This window comes from Leptosomus discolor, chromosome 7 (genome assembly GCF_034619465.1).
Source record: "Leptosomus discolor isolate bLepDis1 chromosome 7, bLepDis1.hap2, whole genome shotgun sequence".
In the NCBI taxonomy this organism is placed as follows: domain Eukaryota; kingdom Metazoa; phylum Chordata; class Aves; order Leptosomiformes; family Leptosomidae; genus Leptosomus; species Leptosomus discolor.
The window spans coordinates 31,413,525-31,425,650 of record NC_141397.1 but is presented as its reverse complement, the minus strand read 5'-3'; the positions used below and the strand labels follow the sequence as shown (position 1 = coordinate 31,425,650).

The following is a 12,126-nucleotide window of genomic DNA, read 5'->3' as shown; positions in this document are numbered from 1 at the left end:
CAGCCTGTGCCACCACATCTTACTCTCATTGTCTACTCTAGCAAGATGCATCTGCAAAAGCTGAACAGTGTGGCTTTTGTCAGTGTTGTTTTTAAAAGGGAAGACTCCACAAATGCTCCAATTTAGCAGCCTATTCAAAGGCATAAATATCCTTTGTTCTGCAGGAACCACTTATGCACTTTAACCTCTGTATGTGCTGAAGTACCTTCAAGAAGTAGACCCAACACAGGCTCACTAATCCTACCTAAATGCAAAACTTGAAGGTAAAATATAAATGAAAGCGAAAAAAATAATTGTTCAAATGCTGACATGCAGGAGCCGGAGTTCCTGGTTTTGCTCTGCCTTTGCTTCAGCATAGAGATAAAAGTAAAATCCTTCTGCAAGAAAGAGACGGTTAGGAAGGCAACCTCCAACACACACTTTGTCACTTCTCTTTAAAACATTAATTGAACATAAAATGAGTGTAGAAACTTTCTTGAAAACTTGACAAGACAGTTTACAGTCTCCACATTTCAGAGGAAAATAACATCACCTAGAAGTTGTAGAGCAACCACACACATTTTCCTTGAGAGTTAAGTTTTTTGTTATGGTCTTAAGTACCAACCCTCCCCAGCATCTCTCCACCTCTTACACCCATCCCTCTGGCTATTACAACCCAGGCCATGGTCTCCTGGCAGGCATGCAGGCTCTGGTAGGTGAGTTATACCTTCATGGCACCAAATCTCGCAGAAGTTTGCTGGCAGAAAACAGTTTCTCATCCTGACTGGCACCACTGTACCTTGGAAACAGCCAGAGCAGGCCTTTCTTCCTGGCTTTTAAATGCCATTTGAACAGTACACCTGCATTGGTTTATATTTATATGCAGGCTTATTTGCCCAGGCTTTCCAATTAAATTCTGGTTTTCCAGCTGTTGATACAGTTATGTTGAGATATGGCCAGATGATGTGTTACAGCTGCCAAACAATCACCTTTACTATATACACTGATGGTTAATAATCAGTGACCGCACTTGTAACAGAAAATACTGTCTCCAGCATTGATACCTAAGCAGAAAGGAAAACTTTTATTGAAACATACTTCTGCAACTTAACTCTACTAACTCCAGAGTCCACAGCAGTCCTGACTCCTGTCACAGTGACGTTGCTCTCCACAGCCTGCAACTCCATATCTGCAGCAAAAACATCTCACAAAACTAACATAAAACCACGAGAGGCACTGGAAGAATCTGAAAATCATGATTTTTTAAAAATTTTTTAATGATTTTTTAATACATGACATACTCCACCCTGTGGAGGACTGAATCAGAAGTGCTGTGACGTACATGCATGGGTACAAATGACCATTTTGTCCTGTTCTCTATCCGCAGTCACCCTTTATAGTTCAGATTTGGTTGGTAGTCTGAAGAGGAAAAACCAAGGCAAATAACACATCTGAGACGGAATCCCAGAGACGTGCGAAGAAGCCAAATCCTCAGTCTGGCTTGTTTTGTTTGAAACTCTGCCCTGAGATAACCTGTATTGTTTCAGCTTGTGGGGGAAAATAGCGATTTCTGTAGCCAGTTTAAATGGTGGACCTCACCTATCACAAGTGCTTTGCATGAGACAACTGTCTTCTATAGGTGACAGCCGAGAGCCAAATTACATTCGGATGTAATTTTGATACTACTCTACTAATGCTGAAACTATCCGGGAAAGGACAGAGCCCATTTTTGGCACCTGAAAAAAATTAAGATAAAGGCATGAAGTGCTCCACTTTTTATTTTGCAAAAATATCCCCTTAAAAAACAAAATAAAACAAAACACACAAATGTTAAGTTTCCAGGAACTACTCTCGAATGAATTACAGAGAGCCTTGTGAAACTCCTGGTGGATAAATAAACAATCCCACATAACTGCAACCTCATCACAGCTATTATTTAACCAAAAGGTTGCTTTTATGTGGCTAATTAGTATATGACTAAAGCAAAGAGAGCCACAAACAGTCACAAAAATTTTTTTCAGGCTTTAATGTGCTATAACAGTTTTTGAGAGTGAATTTGTCCGTAGTGGTAGAAGAGGAGAAGTGTTTTAACAAGCGACTGTCAATTACTTCAGAGTGAAGTCCAATTTTAGATGAGGACTCAGGGCAATGAGCTATGGTATGGAGCTACGAGCAGTTCACAGATCCTAATTTTCCATGGGATCAAACAATATTATTGCTACAGTACCAGGCTGTGCCTGAACACAGGCTGGGGAAAATAACCCTGAGTAAAGCTAAAAATGGTACGAACTCCAAGAGGGGGAGAAAAAAAAAAAAAAAAAAAAAGGCATGAAATACATCTCCCACCACTTTTTTGACTTAACTCCCATGTAAACACTAAAGCTATCACAAAGTCGAACTTTGACAGGTCCCTGTGGACCACAAACCATGTCCCCTGGCTTCCCTGAAGAACAATAAAGCCACCAGAGTGAGGTCTCCACACAGCTAAGGAGCTGAACACTAACTAGTGAGACCCTGTTTAAACACCTATTTCCTACAAAGGCATTGCTGTTTTGTGCTGACTCTTACACTTTTTAAAATTGAGAGCTTTTCATGTTCCATTAAAAAAAAAAAAAAAACCAGGGCTACTCATCCACACCTGCATTTTTGGGGAAACTTTACTTGGAGCTAATCAGAAGAGGTGTAGCTGTCAGGGCAGGGAGCCAAGACATGCCAAATAATCCCAGCCCATTCCCTTCCCAAGTGCTTTGCAGGTAAAATGTAATGCCAGGAGAGGCTTCCAAGCTTTTGCTGTAATACAAATGAAAGTGATGATGGACAATTAGAGAAAAATATTCTGAAATATTTTCTCAATTACTACATCTGCCCCTGAATTTGCCTGCCAATTACTTCAGCCCTTTCTACAAGCACTTTCATCTTCAGAGGGCCTCATGAATGCAGAGCTGGGCTGGGCAGATGCAGGAAATCTGTATTTCCAGGTTGTATTCTTACTTTCTCCCAGAAGTTTACTGGGCAACCTAAAGCAGGCAAATCACATCCCCTTTCCCTGTCAGTCTTCCCGACTCCAGAACAGAGGAAATCTCTCTCTTCTGTGAAGAACTCAGACCTATGGCTGATAAGTGCAATTTAAGAAGTAGGTATTGTTACAACCTTTCTTCTTCGCTGTAGGAATTCCCACACAGATCAGACATCTAGAAAAGGTGGCTATAACTAAGATTTGTATTGAAATATCTATATACAACAATGCCATATAATGCATGACACAAAAATACATTTTTCTTTCCTTTCTCTTGCTGTTAAATTCATCTGAAACATGAACCCGACAAGGAATTACATGCATGCTTAGCTTTAATAGCAAGTAATCCCATTGATATCAATAAGAATGCTCCTACAAGTACAATAAGAACTATGAGCTTTTGCTGTTTACTGTAATATTATTAGGCACAAGAACAAAACACATATCTAGCCACAAGTATGTTCTTTTAATATCTTCATGGGCTCAACCCAACAGATGATACCTATCTTCCGGTCCACTAAAGGTCACTGCATCCCAGATCTGTAACAGGCTGACCTATTCTGAGATTTCCCCAAACACTAAAAGCACTCCTGCTACACGCTGCAGTCACCATAAAGATATTGCTTACCATGGCTGATGAATCCTTCTGCCTCCATCGTTAGCATGACAGCAACTCGTAACACCAGAGGACTGCCCCATGCTCTCTTCAGAGCAAGCAATATACACATAAATGGTAGCTGGTCAGACAAGCGTAATTTTTAGCCAACTTTCTCTTCTCCTACCCCAGTAAAAATGTTTTCATCCGTCTAAAATAAATTGAGAGTGACAGAATTATTTTTCTTAATAACCAGATTGAGATAACTTGGGAAGCAGATAAAGTCTTGCATACCATTGTAATCTTTAAAATGATGCATGCAATGGCTAACACCTCTGTCATTTTATTGGTGTACCACTCCTCAGTAGGGTCTGAAAAATGCAATGGATATCCTCCATTCCCATTCAATTTTGGAAATCTACCAATGTCAGCAATTGCTTGAGAGTAGGAAAAAAAATAGCTCTTGAATGGAGATTAACAACTGAGGTTAATCAAAACCCTCCTAAGTTTAGAGCTCAATATTCTTCATGTTATTTGGCATTGTAACGCTCAACAATCGTACAGGCCAGCCACTAGCCTGCTCTCTTATGAAGAGTTAGTCTGCAATTCAACATGATTTAGCAGTCAAGTATTCCGGACATACTGCTCATCTGTTAAAATTGCACCAAGAAATCAAAAACATCTTTACCAAAATATCAGTCACTAGAGGGGGCGTTTGGTATCCTACTTAAATCATGCTGATAAGAAAGTTAATTTAAAAAAAAAAAAAAATTAAAGGTTACAGGAATTCTGTAAAAGTATATTTCCCAAGTACTTCAACTGCACATTAGGTCCCATGCAGAGTTTTAGGAAGAACAAAGCTTTCTTTGTGTATAACCGGACACAGCGCAAAAGCAAACTCCACATCTACCCCTCCAATGCCTAGGTCTACTCACATCAAACCCTGCAATTTCTACAAGCAGAGATGTAGTTATATATGCCAAGAAGATGTTTAAATTACCCACGAGTTTTGATTTGCCTGTACAGTCAGACAGCTCTGAGCATGCCTAAACCCAAACCTTCAAGTGTGCCAACCTAGAGCCTGACATGCTCAGGCTCATGCTTGGGCTTGATGAACAAGCGAAAGGATGACCTACAAAATGGTTCCTATTTACGACTGTCTGCCTCTCTACAGATCTGCCATCACCAGATTTATTATTTCAAAAAGTCTCCAAAAAGACCTAAAAAACTGCCATCAAGTTGGGTCCAACTGTAAGCAAAGCAGAAGATCCTACTTGGCTCACGCTACTCCAACAACCACTTACATTTAAAATACGTCTAAAGAGAGATGAATAAATATTGCAGCTCTTGCACATGGATGTGTAATGAATACACAGCTCATTAAAAATTATAAACTGAGTTGATGATTGGGTCCACACAGTGACATTAGCTGGAGAAGGATACAGGATGGATCGCACCAGTATATTAGGAGCACTGTAGGTTCTACATACTTTGTTAAATCCTGTTGGTTTGGGACCGGTGAAGCTGCTGGCAGCGCCTACAAAACCCATGACTCTATCCAAAATCTATGTACAAAAAATATAACTGGCAATTAGGCTTAAAAAAAACCCTTACTCCTTACAAACTGCCTTCAAAGATGTGGAGCTAGAAGGTTTTACTGAAGCTGCCTGCCTGCTCAGAGGAGTATTTCAAATGCACAACCTACTCAGAACCAGAATGGCCGTGCAATTGGGATAAAACAACCCAGTACCACTCTTTCCATTTCCTCTGCCAAATGCATGTACTTAATGTGGACTAGTATTTTATTTAAAACAACTATGGCTGAACCAATGGGTAATATCCCATCAAAGGCAGGATCGGCACAACCACCTAACTTTGCAATAACTAAAACAGCTACTGCAGTGTTTCAGGGGTAGACAATACTCAGGCCACTGGAGGAAGGAAATGCACTTTGCAAAAGAGGTAGAAAAAGATTTCCAAGGGTGAATATTTCTGTTTGAAACACAATACAGACATTTCTCTCTCACCCAGCTTTTACTTGAATATATCCACTTCAATTTTTTGTGATATTTTGGTGAAGCGATTTCATAGTTACTGTCACAAGAGAAGAGTTCCATTCCCATCTCAGGTTCATGTCCTTAACTGCACCATTCCTTTAACTGGACAAAGAGGTCACCGAGTTCTGAAAATAAGGGAGTGGCTGTACTGAACCACCACCATCCTATGCCACAGGTGGTAACATGAAAGTCATTTTAAAATATAACAGCAATCCTGCTCATTACTTTATTCAGCCTTGCAGCGTTTTAACGTATCCGTCTAAATCCCTTCTTCTCTCCTTACTTTCTGCTACCATAACTCAAGAAAGCATTTTGAGGTTCTGGGAAAGAAGCTTACTGTATAAGACTAATTTCTATTATTTAAGCAATCCACATCTCAGGCATGACTGTGGCCTCTCCACAAAATGGGTTTCAGACCAATCATCTCATTATTTAGCATTGGAAATGGAAAACACAAGGCATCCTACATTAATATCATAAACACAAACGCTACACATGAGCATCTGAAAGTTGTCACTGTTTTATAGATGTCTGTCTTCGATGTAGGACAATAAATCTCTGTTCTTCCCTCCATGGTCAGACTCATGTACAGCAATGGAGCCTCAGCAGCTCAGAACATGTAAATGACAACCGCTGCAATGATCTGTCCTCTGAGTCCCCTTGGATCCATTGGCTTTGTTTAGGATTAAATTGAGTCAGAGAAAGCATAACAGTGTGGCCAAACACTGGCTTGTGAGCCTGACTTACTGGTCACAAGCCATTTGACTACACTTGCATTCAGGCTAGATAGTTTTTCCTCGTGACCACACAGATTTTAGTCCTGCAGTCTGGAAGAGGACAATTTATTCCAGATATGCATATAAGCAAAAATAAGGTCATGTAGGAGCTGGAAATTAAAAATAGTAATAAGCACACTGTAAAGGAATGCACTTTGAACTTCTTTTTGTCAGAATGGTTTGTGTTGGAAGGGACCTTTAAAGATCATCTAGTCCAACCCCACTGCCATGGGTGTGATGTTTCCCTTTTTCCAGTGACTGGGGACTTCACCTGATTTTTGTGACTTTTCAAATATGATGAAGCATGACTTGGCAACTGCATCAGTTCTCCCTGCTTGTGATGATTCTCTTGATGAAAAAGGCCATCTCTGTCAGCACGGCAGTATGAGATCTCAAAGGCAAAAGATGAAGTGCTGAAGCCTCATTTAGTAGTCATTTAACCAAAAGAAACTTAATCTCCAGGATTATCAGCACCTTCATGCTTCCTTAGAAGTTGATAATTTAGCAACATCTAGGACAGGAGGACTTCCCTTCCCACGTTCTAATAAGAGTATCATTTTGTTTCCGGTATTACAGGCCATTTGATGCTGGGAAGGTACCAGCCAACGGACACGGATGGTAGTATGCTGCAGGGGACCCGTTTTCTGAAAGATGCTCTCTCAACCTGAGTACATGAACACAAGAAAACTGCTGACCTTACATTTGGGGAAAAAAAAAAAAAAAAAAAAAAAGTGCATTATGCATTTCCCTGGTACAAAATTAGGCCTTCTTCAGAGCCAGCAGGGAATAAAGACTGTGTTCTCCATCTCTGCCCTCTTGAGACAGCAGCATCCTTTCTGGTGGAGTCTTAACAGAAAAACTGGGCTCAGAGCAGCCAGAGAACTACATTGCCACATTCCCTACTCGGAGGGCAAGAAGAAAAAGGATGTGAAGCTCTTCTCTCCCCTATAACAGAAGACCAGCTGCCATCCAGACACTTTAAGCCCTATTTATATTAGCATATAATATGGATATTTTTATGGTTCTTTCACTGTGTTTTCATTGTGTCTATATTGCAAGTATTACTAGATCAGGCTAGTTGTCACTAGGACCTGTCCAGGAAGGACTGGGTTGGAAACACCTGTCAGAATACTGTTATTTTTAAACAGTAAGCAGAGTCTGGAAAATGACCTGTTTATTTTGAAAAGATTTCTTCAACAGCCCTTCGTCTTAAGGTCTCATTACAGATGCCAGGCATACAAGAACCGACAGTATGTCTTACCTGTATAAATACTGGGCCAATACCAAGGATAGCTATTCCACCTCACTATGCAAGTAAGTAAACATAAAATAGATTTCAAAATCAAAGTTTTGCTCAGCTGTTACCATTTGAGAAGATTACAAAGTCCAAATGAAAAATATGTTTCCTAGAGGAAACTTTTCCAGCAGCCACTGGTACCAATTATCCTGACTTCTGGATGACGAACCTAAGACATCTCAGGGCTGTTTCTAGCAGCTACTGCACTCCAGGTTACTCAGACTGCAAATTCAAGTACTCCAAACTTAGAAAAAACCCAGACCTACTCTGTCTTACACTGGACACCAAGAATGAAAGTGGACAAAGTCTGTGGTCACCTCCAATGCCAGAAGTGTACCACTCCGGTTTACAGCCTCATCACTTAACAGTGAATTGTCACCAGTACAAAATTAATCTTTATCCTTTTCTGCAAGTTTCTCACAGATTTTTGCCACTAGAGAACCATAGTTTTACCAGACAACAGCAGCCAGGAGTTTATTTGCCTTCTCCATCCAAATTTGATGAATCTGATTTAATGGGGACAAAAAAAAAAAATCTCAGTCCTTCATACACTTGTATGTCACCAAGACTAAGTGCAGAGAGATCTACACAAACATGCTGATCCCACTTCCAGCTACATACAATTGTGCTATGCCTGAGAAAAATTAGCAAATCACGCCAAAGACAAGTACGAGCAAGCCACCACGGTCTCTAAATCCATCACCAAATAACAGACTAACCAGTCTTCTGTTGCTAATCTCTGTTCAAGCCTGCAAAAGACAGTAAATACTGACTACGGGCTGTTCTCCCTAGCAACAGAAAGGTTCACAAAGCTTTATAGCTTCTAGCATAGCTAAAAAACATCCACGGCGTTTCAACTAGAATGACTGTGGTCTCAACTTTTCCCCTCACATCCTGTACCACTTCTTTCTCTTATTTAGAGGTTATTTAATAATTCCATGTTCTTTCTGGCAGCTTTCCTCTCTCATTCACAGAACAAAGGTAACAATAAGACAATAAAGATCCCTTTCTGCCTACACATTGCACTAAGAGGGAAAGCTAATAAACACAGTAACATACTTGTGCCATGAGAATGGCTTGCTTTATTAGCCAGCGTAGTGTAGCCTTTAATTTAGCATTTAGGATAGTTACTATAATGTAACAGGAACACCAGTTGCCCCAAACAGGGTCTTTCTAACTGGTTTATCATGCTATACCGAGAAGAAAGAAGGAGGAAAAAAAAACCCCAAGAAATTTCTTTTATGCTAACTGTTGAACTCATGTTGTTAAAGTGGTGGATTGCACTCCTCTGGAATAACAGGATTAGCAAATGCATTTCATTATCTTTCCCAGTCAGGTGTGCTTTCTAATTAGCAGAGCTCTGTCTGGGTTGCAAACACTAGTCTAGGGAACGCTTAAGTTCAGTTAAACAAAACCCCAAAGCTCTTTTTGCTTAGTAGGGAAGAAAGAGGTCAAATGTATATTTCTATTTTTATTACAGTTGCACTTATTTTATGAAGTTTCAAGATGTAAGACCAACAGATTGGCCTCACACGTGTGAGAACATTTTCCACGGTTCAAGGCTAGCTCCAGAGAAGAGGGAGCAAAAACATCTGTTCTAAGTTACAACAGGGCATGTATACATTCAGGGTTATTTTTTGCTACAGGATTGCTAAGTGCCTTGGTTTCCAGACTGTTTTTCTTCCCTAAGCCCCATTCCCTCCCCTCTCAGTGAAGTAAACTTTTTGCCACCTCCCTTAATAGATGTGCAGTACAAGCATAACGTAAGAATTTTTACAACACTGACCACTACCTGCAAGCTTCAGAAAGATCTACAGTTGCCTGAAAATTAGACGTGAAAGATTTATTCCCACTCCCGCATATGTTGATGTTGCTGTACCACTGTGTCAAACACAGGAACTCCTTTCCTGGGGAGTTATTCTCCCACTGCAAACTGCTTTATCACATCTAACCAAGCTCCAGCTCTGTTAGTTTCTCTGCTTCTTTCCAGCTTTGGTTTGTTTTTTATCCCCTGTTGCTTGACTGCTGCTTACCTAGCCAAAGATGGCAGCACGGAGAGAGCTTCAATGGACCACATCAGTGGTAATGGAAAACATCCACCGAAGCTTCCTACAACGAACCTGCACAACATACAGTGCAATATCCTCTCTGCAACCCATATAAAACCCAGGTGACTTCAGAGTCACCATTAAAAAGCAAAAATGCCCAAAATCCACTCCTACGTCTTACTGAAGTCCTGACACCAAAGTGTAAGATGGGAAGTGATTCCTGTTTTAATTTGACAACTGCTCAGTTAATTTTCCATTTATTTTCATTTGTTTGGACAAGGACAGTTCATTTTTAGGGCAGAGATCAAAGTAGCCCTTTTTTCATCCTGTTCTCATATGCTTAGTTTCTGAAGTCTGTGGATACAGCAGACATTCTTCATTAAAAAAAAAGTTTGGCACTTTGACATGTAAAATGAAGCCTCAGAGCTGAACATGATGGTCTTTTGGTTTGTTGGGGGTTTTTTGGGGTGGTGGGGAGGAGTGAGTGTTGAAACATCCAGTTAGCACAACAGTTTGGAAAATGAGGAACTAAAAATCAGAAGTTGAAAACTACAAAGAGTGCTTCTCCTTTTTAGCTACACAAAATGAGCATTGCCATTCCTTTAAGGATAACACGAACCATACTTCATTGACTTAAACTCCACTTGCTCACAAACAGTAACTCAATTCACTGTCTAAAGAAACTGAGGTTGGTATTAGAACAAATGTTTGTTGACCATGTGCACGTCAACTCAGGACACATCCAGAATCATCAGCCTTCCAGTATAAGTTCCCTGATCCAATAGTAAGAGTCCTATCAATCATTAATATTTTACTATCAATCATTGAATATCTAAGTTGCATGCACTGCTTGTGACAAGAGATGTTAGTAGAACTTTAACTAAGGCTTTCTTATATGTGCTGAAAATAATTTTAAATATTTACCTGCTCTTTATTTTGTGAAGATTAAGCTTCAAGTTGGATATATATTATTGAAACAGATTTCTCTCTATTTTCCCATTTATCAACACAAATGACAGAAAGATGCTCAAACACAATGTTATTGATTTTTGTCACAGTGTCATTCTGCGTTCACATCTGTAATCAGAGAATCAACAGCTGAACAACTATTCTCATTCCAGGAAAATTAATTTGGCAAATCAATGCAAAGAGTTTGGTAAAAAAATATTTCACACAAAATCAGTTCAATAAACTGTTGCCCTAATTAACACTAGCACGGTGTTTTTTGAACGAGCTCCAACACAGAAGTCCAGCACAATGCCAGGAGAGTTATATAAAGGCTGAGCCTGTCTTTTCTCTGTGTGTAGACTGAGCCTTGATGCATGCTGCTGTTTTTAAGACAGTTAGAGATTGGTAGTAGCTGTGACTAGAGCACAAAGTAATTATTAATAAAGTGTCTATGTGTTTTACATGTGGATTATGTACCATATCTGAGAACATAAGAATGACCTTTCTCCCACCAAAGGCTGTCTGGAATATGGTCCCTCCACGTTCATTTATGAAAGGAAAATATTTTCATGTCCAATTTACACATGAGTAAACTGAGGTACAGCAAGGTTAATGGTCTGCTATTTCAGACGGGGGTGTCAAACACCTGCAGTGAACATGGATTTTGACAGGATTTGGAGGAAGCTCAGCACTTCTTAAAATAAGCCCAGAAAACACTTTGTAGGAAAGGTTTTAAATGACCTGTCACACTCTCACCATGCAGTGTGCTGGCCACTCAATGATGCTACTTGGCTACTTCCACATCATTTACAAGCTCATACTCTGCTTCACTGCACCTTGGACATTCTTCCAAACAAAGGTCGTCTATTTTTTTTTTTTTTTCTTTCTCTCTTTTCCCCCCTCCCCTCATGTTGTGGGTGTCTTTGGAGCAGCTAGGACAACGTGACTTGCAGGACTCCCTCACTCCATCATAACCAAGCGGGACATGCTGGTGGCAAGCAATCTTGGGACGGGTGGAGGGGGAGTCAGAAGACAAAAGCGGTGTTTCCAAATCCTAATTACAGTTAGCAGGGGTTAAGGAATAGTCACTAACCTCTTCAGCTCACAGAGGAGAAACGTGATCCTGTTTAATTCTCCTCCACTCCCTGCAGCTCCTTCTTACACAACACTCCGCAGCTCCAGCATTATCACTGCACTATCATTGCAGCAACACCCCCTCGGCCAGGAATCCAATAAGGACACTATAGGGGCGGGCTATAGCCAGAAGCAGCTGCAGCAGCAGAAAGGCTCGTACAGGCACTGAGGCGGGGAGCTTTCCTAGAAAACACCCAGAAAGCTGCACAGGGGTTGACAGCTCCCTGGGGACCAGCACAAGACCCCGGTTAAGCCCACGCAGGTCACCCCAGCCCG

The 12,126-nt window shown here is 40.5% G+C and overlaps 1 protein-coding gene across 2 annotated transcripts in view; it reads right to left on the bottom strand.

Annotated features, from left to right (window-relative positions):
- Positions 1-11,896, bottom strand: part of BLVRA (biliverdin reductase A) — a 37,923-nt gene extending 26,027 nt beyond the window's left edge. For both annotated transcript variants that reach the window (XM_086468152.1, XM_009954254.2), the window contains exon 1: positions 11,810-11,896. The gene's annotated coding sequence lies outside the window, so the exon portion shown is untranslated. The remainder of the gene's footprint in view (positions 1-11,809) is intronic.
- Between the last annotated feature and the right edge of the window lie 230 nt (positions 11,897-12,126).